The 20,028-nt window shown below is 37.4% G+C and overlaps 2 protein-coding genes across 11 annotated transcripts in view; one reads left to right on the forward strand and one right to left on the reverse strand.

Annotated features, from left to right (window-relative positions):
- The window catches only part of NINJ2 (ninjurin 2), a 512,961-nt gene that overhangs the window by 379,249 nt on the left and 113,684 nt on the right, over nt 1-20,028 (reverse strand). The window lies entirely within an intron of this gene.
- The window catches only part of ERC1 (ELKS/RAB6-interacting/CAST family member 1), a 292,700-nt gene that overhangs the window by 188,089 nt on the left and 84,583 nt on the right, over nt 1-20,028 (forward strand). The gene's annotated exons all lie outside the window — the stretch shown is intronic.

A 20,028-nucleotide genomic window follows, 5' to 3' on the forward strand; every position in this document is an offset into this window, starting at 1 on the left:
TTTTTCTTTCCTTTTCTTCATTATTTTTTTTTTCAGTGAAAGGATAGAAAAACAGCTGTTATAAAATGCAAAGAGATGTGGCTTAAGTCTTGAAACTCTTAAATTAGGAGTGCTCTGCAAAGTGGGCCAAGCTTCTCTAGCTTCGTATTAAGCTACTACACTCTGATCTAGACCTGGCACAGAGACGTTGGAAGACTGCAGTACTTAAAAGCCACACTTTTTATTTTTAATAAAAAAAATTTATTGAGCTATAAATTTGACTGGCTTGAATGCTGGTGTACTGGGGGATGGGAACAATAGCTCTTAAGGTGATATGGGAATCCAAACCAACTGGAGATATATCCCATATCCAATCACTTGGCAGTACTTTCTTCTGCCAAACTGCTCTGCCAAACCTCCTCATTAAAATATACACGTATTGTACAATATATCCTGAAATGTATTTTGAATTGTGAGGCTTTCACACTTTCAGTATAACTACTCACTTCTTTTAAATGATGACCTCTCTTACCTAAGTAAGTTATTGTTGGAAAGCCATTGTATTGAAATTAAGTATTGGGAACTGCATTAACTGGTAGATCCATTGTGCCAAAGAAGGAAGAAGAGCACTGGAGAGAATGGTAATGCTGTCAGCACATGGACAGAAAGATGGAAAAAACATTACACTTGCACAGTTAACTAGCTGAACGTGTTTTAGACGTAGCTGGGCTGTCTGAAGGTTCTATAAAGCTGCCAAATGCATCCAAACTTCAAAAACTCACCCTCGCCATGAGTCTTTGCTGCAAACATGTCTCTACTGAGGACTCCCAGTCAATTAAATATCTTACTTGAAAAAACTCCAGTATATTCTTGGTTGCACACTTTCCCAGCCCATGTCTTTTTTGAAAAGCACTCTTCTCAGATGTTTTCTAGTTTTGCAGAATTTTCTAGTGCTTTTAAAAATGTTTTCTACTATTTCAATCCAAAAATAACATTAACGGAATCTTTAGTAAATTTTTTGAAGCAGCTGAGCTGCTGGTTTGATATTTTAACAAAAAGCAATAGTTGTGCAGCTACAGTTCATTGACACTGTAAAGCAGTGTTGTTCCCCAAATTGTAGGGCACACTTCTGTGCAAAAGGTTTCAGATATTCAAAACAACAGTGCTTAAATTTGCTATTTGATAGAGGTTTACATTTAATAGCCTGGGCCCTACAGGAAGCTAACAGAGCAGGGGGGAATGAGGGGAATATACAGAAAAAAGCTTAGGAAATGCTACTTCAGTAGATTCTAGATATGGACTGAAAGAAGGTGTTAAAACGGAGGAAGGACTCCAGAAAGCTACCTTGGAGTTGTTATAGGAAGTTGTTAGATATTTTGTTAGTGATATGTATTTAAAATAGCATGTCTTAGTGTAGAACTTGTGTTTGCTACTGACGCTGTAATCCTGAGAAGATTGTTTCACACTCTTTAGGGAATACTGTGGCACTAGAAAGGCAGAAAAGTGAATTATTCCAAGGAGGAAATTTCACTGCTTAAAGAAATACTACGTATTTTGAACCTCTCTGCCTTTCAAGTCTAATATTTTCATTTTCTTTAAGAAGTATCTTACTTGTAAATAATTATAGGAGAGGTAGATAATAGTCTCTCCATTTACTTCAACAAATATGATCTACTGTAAAAAAAAAAAAAAAAGCCAGCGAACTGCTAGAATTTTTGTTTTGTTATGTTTTCTTTAAGAAGTTCTAATGTTTCCATCATTCACAGCAAATATTTCAAATTAGGCAGGAATAAAGTGCTGTCTACAGAGAAATCTCTGTTCTTTGTCCCATAAAAACCTGCTTAGGCTGAGCTGAGTTATAAACTGTTGAAAATCACCAGTTTTCCTTTCCCTTTTTTCTCCTGGTGTTGTCAGCAAATTTTGGCAGTGTGTGAAAATAACCGAGTACAAACATTCTAATCTGTGGCTGAGTTCATGCAATTGCCAAAACTGCAGCAGCAGACACTGCACTTATAGGGAAGGGGAACAGACACTGTGTCTGCCTATAGAGAAGAGACTTTTTTTTTCCTTTTTTTCTTTTTTTTTTTGGTCTGGGCAGGGCTTTTGTCATGGACAGAAGGAACAGAAGATTCTCCAAAGTCATCTATCTACTTCAGGGTTGCTGAGTTCCAGTTGGTGCATTTTTCAACCTGTTCCTCTAGACCTGGGAACTTGTCTAACAAATCTTTCCTAAATTATGCCTTTCCTTGCTCATTGAAGTTACTGCTAACTCCGTAATTCAGATGTTGCAGACTTACACAATGTAGTTGGTACTTCAAATTTGGATCCTTGATCCTGCTGGCACACAACAGAAAGATTATCACTTATCCAAGAATAATTCACTATAATCTTTTTTTTTTTCCTTTAGAAATAATTAAGCATATTACAAAAGGATTGTTACAATAGAACATATAATTTATTTCAAAATTAAGTGCTCAAAAAAGTCTTGATTACTCACATGACTTTGAGTGGTCTTCTGAATATTTATTACAGCAGTATTTACTTACATGAATAATCCCATTTTTCTGGCAGATAATGTTTGATTTGATAGAGAGCATAGATGGTGATCAGAGATTAACCAGGCTGTGTAGCTTCATTATAATGTTTATTGCATTTTTATTTTATTTCATATATGAGTTGGAAAGTCTGCTGAGAGCTACGTGAGGGCTACTATTAAAAACAAGATGCCAACCTAGGAAATGCAGTGTTAACCCTTCTCTGCTGCAGTTTTCCTACACAGTGTGCAAGCCACTTGAAGTAATTGGTAGATGATTGATAAGTCCACGTGTTTATCTTCTAAAATGTTAATCCTTCCAGCAGTAAGGTAGTATTGTCTGCAGGTATGAGTAGGAGAGGTTAAAATTGAAAGTGATCCAAAAGAAACTGATTGACTGTCATAGAGTTTATCTTTTGGCCCAAAATGATGTGTAAAATAATTCAAATACAGCAAACGGTTTCACCAAACCAGTTTTTTTCGTGTTATGTGTACCCATGATGAGCAGAACCAGCAAAAAAAAATCCAGAACCAAACAGTATCAGTGTCCTCAATGTCCATCCACCTCATCACAAAATGTGTTCTTGGAAATTAAAGAAATATTTGTTGGAGTTATTGTGGAAATCTTATGTTATGCCTGTGTTCTAATGACAGTTCTCCAGAGGAGTAGAGTGATTTGTAGTTTCAGAGGAAGTATATACATAGAAACAATTCTCTCTGTAGTTTGAAACAAGTTCATATTTGTCAACAGTGCTACAAATCAGTAGTACCTTAACTTTGCACCTGGCTTTCCAGATCCAATTCAAAACTTCTCAGCATTTTTAGCTGGACTATGTGGTCTGTGGGCCACGTGGTGTATCAGGCCATCAGGCAATTGCAGCAATGCTGCCAGCGTTCTTCCTGTAATTACTTCTGAGGTTTTAAATAAGCTCCAATCCCACAGAGGACACTCAATTTCTGTAGCATTTACTGTTTGGGGCAACACAGAACAAATGCATTCCTTTTTTCCTCTGTAAGCCTAGGGTTTTTTTTTTCATTAAAATGTCTTTTTTTAGAGGAGGACAAAAAGTGAAAATAAACATAAAAAATATCCTATTCCCATTATTTTGTCCTTTTCCATTTTTCAGCTTAAAATATACGTGTTTATTTAAATTAGATATGTTCACTGAGTAAGATTCTGACATTTAAGCTGTACAAAGTTCAGTGAGTCTGGTATGTGAAAAAATACTGATTTCTAATAACTGAAGAATTGAGATATTAAGACTAAATGATTGCAAATAAACGGATGCTGGAACTGCTGTTAATCTCAAAGTGATTCTCACTGAAGCCAATAGGGAAGTTGAAATATATCTTCTAAAGCTAAAGGTTATTGCATCACTGTTCTCCTTACTATAATGAACCACTAAGCTTTTCACAAATGTGAGTGTAGATCTTGGTTACCTTGGAATTTGGTGGGTTCTGCTATAATTATTTCATTCATTTGGATGCTTGAGAGAAAATGTAATCTCTTACACACTTCACCTCTTTTGTCAAGTAAGTAATTGGAATCCATTATCCTTTGTGTCCTGCTGCATAGTCAGTAAGACTTCAAGCACCGGTAGGTACTCAATGGCAACATGAAGGGCATCCTGCCACTTTGTTTTCAGTGAAACTGATGGAAGCAGAGAAGCTTAACCCAGCAGCAGTACTACAAAACTCTGGTCGCAATTCACGTAGGTGAGAGATCTATTAAATTTAAATCTTAAAGCTTAGCAAAGCAGAAAGAAGTGGGACCTCTAGTGAATCTTATGTAAACAAGGTGCCCCATATCAGCATAGGCAGAATTAGATTGTTGTGGTTTCTTCTGTTTCTTTAACTATGGGAAAGTTATGTATGCTTTTTGTAGCTGGTTTGTTTTCACTCTTCGTCTTCCTTGAAAAACTTTTTCTTCTGTGGTTTTCTCAGATTCTAAAATCTTGGCACGGGTTCTCTTAGTCCCTTACTGTCTTACGATAAAACCTCCATATCTCATTTTATCTTGAACTCTGTGGTCCCCAAGAACAGTCTTGCAGAGAGAAAGTACTGTGCTATCTTAATGAGGCATGACAGGCCTGGGAGCAGGACCAACTGCTGAAAAGTACACCAGGTGGTGTTAAAGGGGTTTGTTCCACTCGGTAATTGCTGCGACTTTTACTGTTATGTGGAAGAGTTTGGAAAAGGAGGTCCAGTCATTAAACTCCTGAGAATGCAGTTACATTATGCTTTTGTTTCCTTGCCTTTCCACTGGAGGTATTTTTTCTTCTGGATGTTTTCTGAGGGCTTAGTGTGAATGACTGCTTCAGTATTTTTGGAATGTAACTTCTAGGTGGTGCAATGAAATTACACCTTTTTCAAGAAGGAATGTAAAATCCATTGCATCGAGCCTCAATTGTAGGAATGCACAGGTTTTATCAAACTTTTCCTTTCTACCAATAGTTTATAGCATTATTATAGAAATTACCATGAGAAATCTCATCAGTAGAGAGCCTTTGCATATATACAGACTAGTAAAATGTGCAGTGTTTCAGCTAACACAATGCCAGCATGAGCAAATGAACACCTTTCCTGTATATTCTCAGTTCACTAATTCATTGTTGCAAACAAACCAAGAGCAGGTGCAGCACAAGGCAACATCTTAAAAGCCTTAAGTGCCCTGTGTCCTTTACTGTCCAGTCCACATTACTTTGGGAAAAGTAGTGCATAACCTGCATATTGTACAGGTCATTGTATCTAGAAGGATAAAGAGAACAGTGCTTTTTTTCTAGATACATTCTCAGCTTACTCAGTGTTTTACTAGTAATGGAGTGTGTGACTGTTTTGTTTTGGCTAATGTATAAAGCACATTGCTTGTAAGACAGCTGTGAGGGCACCAATATACTGTCTTCTGCTAGGTAATTCTGCATTCCTTTTCCAGTACGGAAGATTGTTTCTTGTCCTATATTCTGTAGCATACACTTTCAGTAATTAAGTACAATCAGAAATTCTCTTAGAACTTAAAGTTTATCTCTTCAAGAGAATCTGTTCACAGAATCACAGAATTGTAGGGGTTGGAAGGGACCTCCAGAGATCATCGAGTCCAACCCCCCTGCCAAAGCAGGTTTCCTACAGCAGGTCGCACAGGTAGGTGTCCAGGTGAGATTTGAACATCTCCAGAGAAGGAGACTCCACCACCTCCCTGGGCAGCCTGTTCCAGTGCTCCGTCACCTCACTGTAAAGAAGTTCTTGTGCACATTTGTGCGGAACTTCCTATGCTGCAGTTTCCAGCTGTTTCCCCTTGTCCTGTCTCCACTCACCACTGAAAAGAGTCCGGCCTCGCCATTCTGCCCTCCACACCTTAGATATTTATAAACCTGGATCAGATCCCTTTTCAGTTGTCTTTTCTCAAGGCTGAACAGACCCAGTTCACTTAGCCTTTCTTCATAGGGGAGATGCCCCAGGCCCTTACCATTTTTGTGGCCCTCTGCTGGACTCTTTCCAAGAGGTCCCTGTTCAAGTGTAATTTTCCCCTGTGTGTACAAATTCTCTACTCTGATTATTTCTAGAATAACACTGGCAGAAATGGACTTCCTTGTTTTCAGCATGCCTTTTTATTGTTTCTGTATACTTCTTCGCACAACAAACATAAATATGATTGTGATCTTTGTTTTAAAATTAAAATATGCAGAAGTGCATATTGGTGCAGGTTTGGTAGCAATAATACATTTCCTATAGTAGCTGATTCAGCTACACCAGTGATTCTTGTCACCATTCCTAATCCAACTATAAGATTTTGGGGCTTCCAGGGGTGTTACTGAGCTAAACCAAATCAGGCACTATTTACTTTCTGTTAAAGTCAAAACAACCTTGAGTTCCTTAGGGTGCTTTTTCCTCTCTTATAAACGTGCACTGTAAATAGCGATGCATATAAATCAACTCTATGAGCACTACATATTTCATTAAAAACAGCTAAGTTGTGGGCTAATAGAAGTTCCAAGTGAAAATATTATGGTATCTCATGGTGTATATTGTAGATTTAATGTAGTGTGAACAATAGTAGCTTTGAGCCATTGTAAATCCCATCCGGACATCGCCAACATAGTTCAGAAATACAGAGAAGGAAATCTCAAAGGTTAGATGTGCTCATAAGGCTGCTCTACATGTGTGAGTCATTCTTTCATTGTTTGTAAAATAAAAGTGTAGCTCTGCGATATATAGCTAAGACGAAGCCTAATTTGATGTTATTTTCTGTAGTTGACCAGAAATTTCTTTTTCAAGAAAACTCGGGTCAATTTGCTTTAATTACAGAAATAACCTCTGAAACAAATAACTGTTTCCCTACATTCCTGGAAGACAGTCTGACAAGTGGGAGTCATATAAGAAACATCGGAAAATGAGTCAAATTATTGGCAGTTCCTACAATCTTTGAAATAATTCTCTATGTGAATATTCAGTCTTTTTTTGTTGTTTTTTTGTTTTTTGTTTCCTCCCATACAATAAAATATATTCCTTTTTTTTTTTTTTTTTTTTTTTTGGCAAAATAAAAACCATCTGCAAGTCTGTGGAATTTCTGAGATAACTCCATAGTGAAAGGATATGAGAGCTTGCTGTCTGATAGTGTCTTGTGTGCAGCACAATTGACTATTAGAAAAGGAGTTAAAAATATGAAAATTCATCAGAACTATATTTAAAAATCTTCCTAGACCCTAGGCACTCTAAAAGTCTCTTTCCTTAACTTATATTGCTATTGCTTTAGAGGCTCTTATCCCCAGTTCAATATATAGTGTTATAGTTTATGCAGATTACAGGACTGAGAGAGCTATCTTTCATGGTACTAGGAAACAGAATGTACAGAATTGTAGGGAAGACTGAAACATTCAACATAATGTTGTATTTGGCGTTCCCTAAATCCCTTTTTATAGCCCTTCCTCAAACACAAAGAAGATAATACTATATCTTTCCATAAACCAGCATTTCTTTTTCAGTCTGCTGGCAATTTGCATCTCTAGTTTGTCTATTTAAAATTGATGTCAAGTAAGCACTGGAAACTAAAAAAATCACACTAGTTTATTTCCAGTTGTTGTGATTTAACCCTGCAGGTAGTTGAGCACCGCACAGTTTTTCACTCACTTCACTTCTTTCCCAATGGGATAGGGGAGAGAATCAGAAAGAAGCACAAAGTTGAACTCGTAGCTTGGGATAAAACTATTTACTAAGATAGAGAAAATGGAAATGATATTAGTTATGACAATGTATAAATGTATATAACACATGAGGCACAAGCAATTTCTCATCATCCCTCTGACCAATACCCAGCTAGCCTAGCCCCCCAAGCAGTATAATAGAGATGAACCCCCACTCCCTTCAAAACTCTCTTTCTGCATGATGTCATATGGTATAGAATCTCTTTGGCCTGCTTAAGTCAGCTGTCCTGATTCTGTGCCCTTCTAGCCCTTCATTAGGGTGAGCTGAGAAACTGGAACAACTTTGGTCTGTACAACACTGCTTAGCAATGACTAAACATTGGTGTGTTATCAGCATTGTTTTTCTCCTAGAACCAAGACATAGCATCATACCAGATGTTCTTAAGAAAAAAAATTCACCCCAGCTGAAACTAAGACCCCACTATGTAATTTAGGAATCAAGCTTTATGTGTGATTTTAAATGAATCACAAATAGATTAGATATGGCTGAACATGATTTGAAGGTAGACTACACAAAATTGAGGATATAGAGAAAGCAGGTACTCTACACTAGGTCACATAGGTAGGCATCTAGACAGGTCTTGAATTTCTCAATGAAGGAGACTCCATGTCCTCTCGGGGCAACCTGTTCGGAAGCTTCTTCAGCCTTACCATAAAGCTCTTCCACATGTTAGTATGGAACTTCCTATGTTCAGATTTTAGGCCCTTACTTCTAGTCCTATTGATGATGTACCGCCAATAAGAGCCTGGCTTCATCCATTTGCCTCTTGCCTCCCTTTAGTTATTTATAAACATTTATCAGCTCCCCATCAGTCTTCTTTTCCTCGGGCTACTCAGCCTTTCCTCATGTGGGAGATGCTCCAGCCCCTGAACCATCTTTGTTGCCTTCTGCTGGACTCCTTCTACAATATCCGTGTCTTTTTGAACTCTGGAGCCCCAAACTGGACTCAGTAGTCTAAATGTGGCCTCACCAGAGCAGAGTAGGTGGGAGGATCACCTCCCTTGATCTGCTGACCACACTTTTTCTAATACACCTCAGGATATCATTGACTTTCTTGGGAACAAGGATACACTGCTGGTTCATGGACAAGATGTTGTCCACCAGGACCTTCAGGTCCTTCTTCCAGCAGGTCATCCACAAACCTGTACTGATGCATGCAGTTATTTCTCTGTAAGTGCAAGACTATACATTTGCTCTTGTTAAGCCACATCGGGTTCCTTCCTCCCAAACTCTCCAGTCTGTCCGGGTCTTGTTGAATGGTAGCACAGCCTCCTGGTTAGCCAGCCTCTCCTCCCAGCTTTTTGTAATTGCTAAGCCTTGTTAGGTTATGAACAATGACAAGGCTATCTTCTGGTATCTGGAGAAAGTCCTTATAACCTTGGCTAGTCACGTTATCTTCCAAAATTATTAATAATGCAGCTCTTAACAATAATACTTCAGAGTCTAGTTGTTTTCACGGAAGGTTCTTGTGTATTTCTTTTTCATAAAAACAGAGAAATGTTGTTTTTGTTCCTCAAAAGCGTACACTGACACTAGAAACATTAAGTGACTCGTTCACCCAAGCCCACAGAATTTCAGTGATGTCAGGAATTAAACTTAAGATGAGTTTGTATGTTTTAAAATACGTTAAGAGGCAAACTAGTAGAAAATGTTGTGCAAGTAAGATATATGCTTCTTCATTTATTTCTTACTTCTAGCACATTCTCATACACTGCTTTTCTACATCCTCATTTTTTCTTTATTGTATGTCTATACCTGAAATTGAGAATTATTATGTCAGTGCGTTAGTGCTGTACTTGGAGAAAAGCAATCTGTTCTCTTTTGCTAAGCTGATCTTCAGATTGATCTTGCTTGCTATATTCTCAATGTTAGTGAGAGCTTTTGTCTGAAGTTGGGAAAACTAGATGAATTTAGCAAGATGTTAATTTAAAACAAAAACAAATACATTTTTGCCTTGCCTTGAAAAATACGAAGCTGGCTTTGGACTACAATTTCATAGATCTTGTGACAAATGAGGCATGAAACAAATTGGCAAACCTGTAATGTCTAAAGTACAGTGGTACAGTGTGCTCTCTAATTCCCAGCCCTAAAGATCTCAGAAAAGGTTGCAAATTAAATGAAGTCAAAATTAATCAAGTCTACAATCAAAATGCAATCATTAAGGCTTTCATTTTCTACAAAGAAGCATTTGTGAAAGAGGCACTGGAGCAAGTTCTTTTGTGCAGTGAGGGAAAATCAACAGCAAGGTGTCAAACAGAAAAATGAAACCCTGCAGGTGAAGCTGTCTTTGGAGCCAAAAGAAATCAGCACTTATGCAGAAATGCAAGTAAACTGTTGGAGAATGGAAAGGGTGTTTGGTGCTGAGTTGCAGAGTGTGTCAGAATTGCATTTGGCCCAAGCAGAAAGAGTCAGTGTTAGTCGAACAGCCATGTCATCGTGCACGACCACTTCAAGAGATCTCATACCAAGTCTTCGCTCCAGTGGTTTCAGCTGCTGGAGTTTTGTTGTGAAGGAGTTTACATTGTAGAGCATGGGAGTAACACTTCGTCTTTATGGGAAGTTGAAAGTACAGAAGATACCTAGAGAAACCCTGTCTGATGACATATTTCTTCATAGTCTTTGTGCCCAAATTTGAGGGAAAGAATGCTCCAAGTGATTTATATAGATGCATCTCCATTACACATAGTGCATTATTTATACAAATGCTGTATTTCTTGTTCAGTTTTATTGACAAATATTCTCTCAATGCAACTTGAGTATCTAATTCACTTCACCATCTAATTTAAAAATATCGATATGAAATGCATATGTAAAAAATAGAGTAAGATGTATTTGATTCACACCGATAAATCCTAATAATGAATTTTGTTTTTCTTAGTTAATGCTTGTCTTAGTCCAGTTGCTGTTCTACTTTATCCTGGTCCAGAAACCCAACTGCAAGTGATGTGTGTGCATCACTTGTGTTTTGAGTCTAGACCTGTTTTTACTTTAGAAAAGAGAACAGTTAATTTGCTGTAGATTCTGATAACTTCGTTAGCAGATGAGTAATTTAATGATTATTTAATATGTTTTTGGTGTAGGAATACTTGCTTAATAACTGTTAGATTATAGAATGAGGCCTAGAATAAAACCTTGGCTGTTCTGTCAGAGTTGCTTTATGCCCTTTTCCTCCTGCCAAGTCATTCTGATTTTTGAAGCAGTTGTGCCTTAATCATCAGAACTTCTGTTTCATTACTTTGTCAAGTGAGACCTGCTTGGAGAAGATGGAGAATTTGACTCCTCATGACTGGTTGCAGATTTTCAGTTAAACTCTAATCCCCATTTATACACTGATATTGCTGGTCAAGCACATGTGTTATAAAAGACCAAATTGGTCTGTTTCATTTCTCTATTCCCAAGGAAATCCTGCAAGTCTTAGAAAAATTCTTTTCTAAATATTAAGTTAAGCAGCAACAACAACAAAAATCACAGGAGCTCATGCACTGCATTTGCGTGTTTCTCTAGTTTATGTCTTAACTGTGTGTTTTGCTTTAAGCTATGAGCAAGGACAGTGTAGTTGAAGTATTTCCTTCTTCTTTCCTAACTTCTTGGCTTATCTAGATGAACTTGGTGGCAGTCTCCTGGGACTTGGAAATATACACTTAAATGTTTAATGAAGAGGACTTTGCAGGCCAAAATAGGATAGTGTAAATTCCTTCCTTGTGATTGTAAAATACCTCTAGGAATTGAATTATTAATTTTTAAATTATGCCATCGTGTATAATTTTGATATATGTTATGGCATTCAGTTCTGATTTTGATACTTTGCATTGTGTAGCACTTTGCATTCAAAAATCTTAAAGGAGTTAGAAATGCCATGTTAATTCTCCAAATACTCCTCTGAAAAAAATCGATACTGTTTATCTCATTATGGATAGGGAAACTCAGCATGGGAAAAATGGCGTAGAAAATCATTTGGGCTGCTTTTTGCAGTTACCTCCAGACTGCACTGAAGATTTTTAACAATATACCAAAAGGCCATTTGCACTGCAGCTTAAAAGTTCGTTCACAAGGAAGTAAGATTTCTTTTTACCGTAAATATGGTTTATATCCCAATGCAAGTAAATAAAGTTACTGAAGTACTGTTTAAAGAGTAATATTCATGATAAATATTTTTTGGAATAGGACAAAGACCAACAGATACACACCTGTGTTGTTTCCTGTCTTCTCTTTTCCTCAAGTCTTCAGTTTCTCTTCTTTGGTTCGTTGTCCTTCAGAACGTTGCTTCTTTGTCTACTAGTGATCATTGGTATGACTACCTTCAAAGAAACGTTTTTCAAGACTTCTTCCACTCTACACACAAGAGATAAATTTCGTAAGAAAGGAAATCATTTTTATCTGTGGGACACCTGTTGATAAATTAATTATTGGTTCTGTGGAGAACAGACCCATTGCCAAAACCTAAGAGTCTATTGCCATTTCAGGCACTCCAGAATATCCTGATGAACCTCCAAGTGCTGCTTCAGAAACACATGGATCCTCCAGATCTTGCTCGTCAAATTGCTGGCCTCTTGTGAATGTCTCACATATCCTAGGACAGCTAATACATTTGATAACATTAAATAACATTGTTTGGGTAATGGTTCCCAAAACAGGTACCAGGAATGACTGAATCATCTTAATTCCTATCAATATCAGTTAGAGAGATGAGATTAGTCTGGTCAGACAGCTTCCTATCACTAACAGAGGTTATCCTGAAATGATAGCAAATGTATTAATACCCTCTAACTTACTATTGTAAGTATGTTCTGTGCTGCAAGACCAAGTTCAGTTGAAGTTCTATCACTACTCTAAGGAATCGTGTTCTCAGTGAAGGTCCTTCACCTGTTATTCAGGAAAACTGCTCCCTTGTCTCATGAGGAGTCATTCTTCTCATGACATTTCAGACCTCATACTTTCTTAAAAACTTTGGAATAATTAGTTGCAAAACTCTTAGAGTCAAGCCACTTTCACACCGTATGTGAATCATAACCATTACAACTGAAAGAGTCTTTCAAAGGAGATGTTTCATATTCTGGGAGAAGAAATTTTTGCTAAAACCTTGCTAATAGCTCATTCTTATCTTTCACTTTCCGTGTTGAGAATGATTCAATTATATGTTTGATAGCTCTTTCCATGAATGAGCTAAATTTATTTATTTTTAATATATATTTTTTTCTTATACAATTTATATACATTATTCAAGCTACATGCATTGCATTCAAGGTATTCAAGGCCAAGGATGTGGCTCTGGGCAGCTTGGTCTGGTGGTTGGCAATCCTGCCCACAGCAGGGGGGTTGAAACTTGATGATCTTTGAGGTCCTTTTCAACCCCAGCCATTCTATGATTCTGTTACTTAACAAAGATCGGTTACTTAACAAAGATCCTAATGCCATTCTCACATATTTGTGTATTTACTAGATAACCTTTCTGTGCTTGATTATCTTCTTTTTAGTGAAACTCCATACAGTTATAAGATGCACATGCACAATTATTTTCCCATTCTGTTTCTCAGGGAAGAATAAACACATCAGTGTTTCATCTTTTTGACTGTTACTGTAGTCACAATTAAGAAAAATGTAACCTTGAAGGAGTTTTTCTGAAGCTACCAAGCTTTGTAGTTTTATTTAAAGGTAGCCTAGGAGTAATTTCTAGTTCAATTGGCCAATTGCTGAAGCAGCCTTTCTCTTGCTCTCCTACTCACACAAGCCTGGCTGTTCTGTTATTGCAGAAGAAACTTGTCATGTCAGTGAGCACTGTGGCAGGTTTTCAAAACTAAAGAGCAAAGTCATGAATTTTATTAAATGGTACATAGAAAGCCCATTTTGAGTGTAGCTGTGCACTAAGCTCATCTAAGCTCATTGTGTTACACCAACATAACAAAAAAAGTTATTCTCTTATGAAGGTGTTTTTCCATGAAATGGCAATCTATGGTCAGGTAAGTCTGAGATGATGCAGGGCCTGATTGGTAACTTGTGTCTTGTGTTCTGGGGAAAGAAGACTGTGACAGCAAGCTGCTGAGCTGCTTGCAGTGCAATTTCAGTTACAGAATAAGAAACTGGAACTGCATGGAGCAAATGCCTGCTGGTCTTCCTTCATGAATTTCTTGTGATGAGATCTTGATGTTTAATAAGCTCATTCTTCATAATCCCTTGCCCTACTGTTTTACCCTCTTCACCAAAAGATCTGTCTGACTCTTGACTCAGTAGTCCTGCTGCCTTTGCCAGCTGTCTCCCTTACCAGCAGTGCATTAGAGATGGAGTGTTGCTTTCTGTGTTGGAACTGAGCTGCAACAGGTCAATCCATTCATCATTCAACATGTGCCAGTCATTCCTTGTTCTGAGTTCAGTGGATTGATTAGAATTATTAAAGTGGGTGTCTGTATTGAGAGGGTTAAAGAGCATCCATCTGTTCTGGATTTACCACTGCTTCAGTGGAGGCAGGAAAGCCAGGAATTAGTGAGTGGCTTAGTCTTTTCTCACTGTTGGCAGCTGACAGGAGCACTGATGAGGTGATAATGAACTAAAAAGTCTGCCCCGTTGACTGGGTGGGAAAGGGACCCAGACAGTGGGCAAGTCTCACCCCAGCTCTTGCCAAGATTTTCACATTTTAATAGAATCCATCTAAAGCAAAATTAACAGGTATACTTTCCTGGATGAATTTCAGTAATGTAACTTATCACCAGCAGATACTAAAGAAATATATATCGTGTTACTTGCAGCATGGCAGCTCCGTAGGGTTCAGGCAGTAGGCAGCCCGATCGAATGAGAGCTATCGAATGAGAGCTATTCTGAAAATGGCTGGAATGTTTATCAAACTCAAAATACGAGGCTTGCTCCAAAAGTAATACCTCCTATTTTATTATGTGGGCCCGCAATATCAGAGAGGAATGTTGGTGCTGTGGCAGTTAAAGTTGGACCTTCCCACAAATGTTCTGTTACATTTTGTTGCCGCCCAGATGGCAGCAGAGGGGCAGTCTGACAGAATGGTGTCTGACATGGAAGTGCGTATGAAGCAAAGGTGTGTCACTGAATTCCTCCATTTGGAGAAAATGAATCGACACTTTCTGAACGTTTATGGAGATCAAACAGTGGATGTCAGCACTGTGAAAGCTGGACTGCGTGGGTAACATTTTCCTTGCAATACTGCTGTGAAACGATGGGTCAGAGTCCACTGGTGTAGATTTTTACAAATACAACATGCAGGCTCTTGTTCATCGCTGGCAAAATTGCATAGTTAGTGGTGGTGACTACACTGAGAAATAGTGTTTTGTAGCTGAGAATTTGCTCTATCAAATCACGTTATTGTGCCCTTTGTATCTGCAGTACGTTCCATGGAAATTAAGAGGAGGCATTGGTCTCAGAGTGATCTACATAATATTTAGCTTCTTTTAAAATAGTTTCTGAAGTTCCTCAGGAAGTAGCTGTTCCATTTTAATTTGGACTTTTGGTGAGTCTTAGGATTTCTTGATCCTATCTTTTAATCTTCAAAGTATTAAAAGCAGCATTTGCAGATACATCCACAACGCATTGTTTTGTGTTTTCAGTCGTTGTTTTAAGGTGGTAAAAAAGTGTCATTTTTTTAATCTTTTTCTTTAAACTCATGTCTTTCATCAGACCGTATTCCAGTTTACCTGTAGCCTCACAGTATTTCACTTTTGATACAAGTCCAGCTGATGCCAAGCACAAGCGTTCATTATATGTATACAATAATGAGGATGGATATTCTAGTGTATCAAGATGTAAGAACTTCAAGCCTGTCAGATAGCAGTGTACACACTCAACGGACTTCTTAAATTAAAATAAGGTGTTCTTCTCAACTCACTTGCTACTGACAGACACAATGAAGTTTCATGATTTTACAGATCTTTAATTTGTGAAGAGTCCATAGAGAGTATGAAGATGAAATCGTATAGCATGGCTTTGTGTTCTTCTGAAAAAACAACGCTAAGGGTTTTGCAGTCTGGGTTAGAAACTGTTTATTCCATAGTGAAAGTGATTGGAAGGCAAATTCATGCTTAGAGGGTAAACCTCTGTGACCTTTATGCAGAACATTGAGGGGCTTACATACAGGGAAGATCATGACCTCAGAGTCTCCAGTGGCTGTTGATTGAAACCTTGTGTTTCCAGAAATAAATGTTTAAGAACATTTCCTTATAAGACTTGAGCTGCATACACAGACTTTTTTTTTTTTTAATAGCATTTTAACTCTTTAGTAAAGGTTTTTTTTCCCTGCCCCCCTTCTGGCCTTAACAGAACAGGCTAACTCAGCACAATTGTTTGTACAACCCTTGGACTGAATGCAATTTTGTTATTATAAATATGACTAAAATTGATATAGCCACTCTTCTAAGTCCATAGAGCCCAACTGTATGTTTATACGACTGTAATATTGTCTACACTTATCAAACTGCATACCAATTCCACTGCTATGTTTTGTAGGTACCAAACCTTCAATCTTGAGAAAAGATCATTCTAATGTATGGCACCAGAGTGTGAGGAGGTGCTGAGAGTGACAAAAAAATATGTAAAGACCTTATGAATACCTCATTTTCTTGCTTTATTGTTAGCAGTTATGTTGAAACCTATTTTCATACACTTTATTTTATTTCCGTATATAACCTTCCACAGAAAGAAAAAAATGACCGAATATTTTTATATTACCGGTTTCGTTCACGTGGATATTTGCCAATTTTAGCAAAAATATGGTTGCAAATAGTCTTGCTTATGCTATTAAGGCAGCTAATCACTTTCAGATTATATCTGGCTTTTTTAAATGGTGAGCTATTCTGCTCTGTTACTTGTACCAGTTCATCTCATGTTGTATACAGTCAACACTGAACAGCTTTCATCACTACCGAAGGAATGCCCTTTTTCCTGATACCTCCTTTGTAATATGAATGTTGTGATTGAGAAGAGGAAGGAACTATCTTTAACCTGATACTTTGGAAGATGTAGCAGGAGTAGCATCAGAGACTGTTATTTATAACTAAAAAAGCCCATCGTTTTTACACATGTAATGGTTGTTCATAGTTTTTGAATTTAGATAGCAGTGAGTGTATTTTTCTCATTCTTTTGATTTGAGGAAGTTTATGCATTCAGAAACTGCTCCATTAACCCAATAGTGAATCCCTACAAGTAGTCTGCCCTCTTGCAACAATTTCTCGGGAGCCTCCTTCAAATAAAGCCAGCAGTGGCATTGAATAGAAGCATTAATAAACTTTGGCTGCACTATTTCCTTAGATGTCTTTTTTTTTTCTAAGAGAAAGAAGGAAAGGTTTTCAAATGCTGTTCTTGAATCTGTCACAGGAGAAGGTTGTTGTTGCTGTTTTTTGTTTTCATCAGATCAGCATTATCAGAATTTCTCACAAAGCAAGGGATTAAAAAGTTCTTATTTGAGTAGAATTAAAATTTTCTCATTAGTTCTTCAATATTCATCAGTATTATGTTGTAAGGACATAAAATACAAAACAAAAATAAAAAACAAAATTAAGAGGACACACACAAAAAAAAAACAGTCATGACCCATTCATTCCTGACATATGCCTTTAAAATATAAGCCATTCACATTCAAAATATAAGCCATTCTAATGTGGAGAACACAACAGAAATGTTTGCTGTAGAATAGTAACCATTTGTGTAAGCATACGCAATGGCACCGATGTCCTGTTGGTTTGTCATGAGTCTGAACTTCTTCCTCTCCCTCAACACAAGGTCTGTGGGGAACACTGGAAACCGGAGGCACTGCATAAGTGGTCCAAATTCAACTCCAACTTTCTTCTCTTCTACGTAGGACTCTGCCATAAAAGCAGTGAGCCGTCTAATCTGCCTTTCACTTTTCAGTATTTTGTGGGCTTATAACCACAGATAATGTTTTCTAACTGTCTGGGGAATAACGAAAAATTAAGTAGAAAAACAGATATATCTTGATTAAAAGTATTCCTTAGTGCTCAGGGAAGGAAGGATCTTATATTGATAAATATCTCCAAGCTTCCATACTCCATGCATATTCAGTTTCGTATCTTTTTACTGTCAAGGAAACCAGAGCATACTGTTTTTAAACTTGATTATGGGTTAGAAAATACCAAGTAATTATCTGCCCAGAAATAATTTTGCTGTCACTATTTTTTATTTTATTTTTTTTCTGATCCTCACTTTTTTGCTAACTATACTCAGGAGCAAGAGTGTGTCAGAGTTGCTGATCCTGCCCAGTAACCATCCTTGTGTGTCATAGTTTCAGAAAGTAAGGCACTGCTCATCCACAGAAAGTATGCATACGGTCAGAGGTGGTATTTCATCAAACTGCACACAGCTAAAGAGAAGCAATTTAGTGTAGGGAATATTTCCTTTTTGAATGTCTGTGCAGTTCTTTCAGGACTTAATTGACATTGCTGCCAAGGTGATGAAGTTTCTTGGTATCACTGATTACATTAATGGCATTGAGCCAAAATCGCTGTTGCTTTTGGCTGCACGGAAAAAATTTTTTTTGGCAAAAACTGGAAAGCTGATTGTTGTACCTTCTGTATCGTATTAGAAATGAAGCTTTTTTTTTTTTTTTTTTACATTGTAATTTTTAGTATATTCCATGCAGAGGTGCTGGGTAAGGCAGCATTTAAAAGATAACATCTCCTTGGTGAATACATAATGAGTGCACATCCCTCCTGTGGTTCATTGCCTCTCGGGAGCTCCATTCTGTAGAGCAGGTGTCCCTATTCTTTTCCTCCTGGTTCACCTACATCTAGCTTGATTCAATGCAGTTTTGGTTTTCTTTCCTGTGGCAGTGTACATAGTGATCATTCTTACGTTTCTTCATGTTCCATGATATTTATGACTCCAACAAACCTATTTTTATAAAGACTGATGTATTTCTCCTTCTGCATGTGAAGAGGGAATTTATTTATCACCTTTGGCCTTGACTTTTGCACCACTGTTGACAAGACTGTGCAGAAGGACAGGGTTACTGTGGAGAGGCTGTGTTTTTCTGTTAGGTGATGTACTGAGGTAAAGACGGGCATTTTCTGATTTCAGCTCAGATGACCTTTCCCATGGGCTTACCCTGCATTTCATGCTGTATTTCCCACCGCTCAGTAGCATGACGTGACATGGCAAAAAAAAAAGATCATATTTGAGCTACACATTAACTGTTTATTAGAATGTTGATAGTAGAATTAGCTAATTTGTCTTCAGATTTTCCTGTAATGTTATAAAGACCAGCTTCTACAGTTGATCTTTTTGTTTGGTCAGGCATGCAGCCATTCAAGGCAATGAAAAAAAAAACAAAAAAAAAGAGTGATTCTATGGATAAAAGAAGAGCTTGTTAAATTATAGGAAAGGTATCTAATCCTCTTTTCAAGGATTTCAGTCATTTTTATGCAGTGATAATTCAAGGTTAATTTTAATCCTACTTCTTAAGATTATTTCAGGTTTTGCAATTATCTTATTTGTCCTTTATTTTTATGAATGAGTGATGCCTGTAATGCTTGTTGTGGTGTATTTAACCAGCAGTTATATTTTGCATGTATAAACAGCCACGTTTGTGTAGATTTCACAGTGGTACTGCAGAGTAAATGATGTAATTTCCTTCAGGACATTAACAATAAGAAGAAAAGTGTGGGTGATTTTCTCAGCTATTTTCTCAACTGTCTTTCCAGAAGCTACAGAAATATGTTCTCTTAGTGGGAAATGAGATACGAAATTACTGTCTTTTGCAAAGCAATCAAAATTATTAAATTATTTTCCAGTTACTGAGGTTAAGAAGGTATTTATTATACCTATATTGGTTATGGGCAAATCAAGGATAAACAAAGTGAATTTTGTTTACTTTATCACTGTGTGTCACGTGTATAGCTAATCTGCTCTGAAAACCAGAATAAACGTTTCCATACTGGAAGGCAAGGTTATCAAGGACAAGACAGTGATCATTTTGCTGCTACGTAAAACCTTTAGATGACTTCAGTATTGTGACATTCCTAATCTCCACACATAGGTGAGGATGCAAAGCAGCAGAGAAGATGTAGAGAGGACAGAAGAAAAGTAGCTCTATGAGGAGAGAATACAAAGATTGTGATTTTTTAGTTTTGAATCAAAAGGATTGGGTAGAGGACAGTAAGATCATGGCTTACAAGCTTATGGAATCTGTAGATTAGCTCTATGCAAGACTGTTAAGAAGCAAGTTTTGCAACAGAATGGAACTTTACTCAGTGAAAATACAGTTTGATTGAAAACATGTAAAAGCACTTATTTGTGCAGCAAATAGTGAGGTTTCGTGGCCACAGAATGCTGTAGGGATAATGTTGTCA

This window comes from Lagopus muta, chromosome 1 (genome assembly GCF_023343835.1).
Source record: "Lagopus muta isolate bLagMut1 chromosome 1, bLagMut1 primary, whole genome shotgun sequence".
NCBI classification, from domain to species: Eukaryota; Metazoa; Chordata; class Aves; order Galliformes; family Phasianidae; genus Lagopus; species Lagopus muta.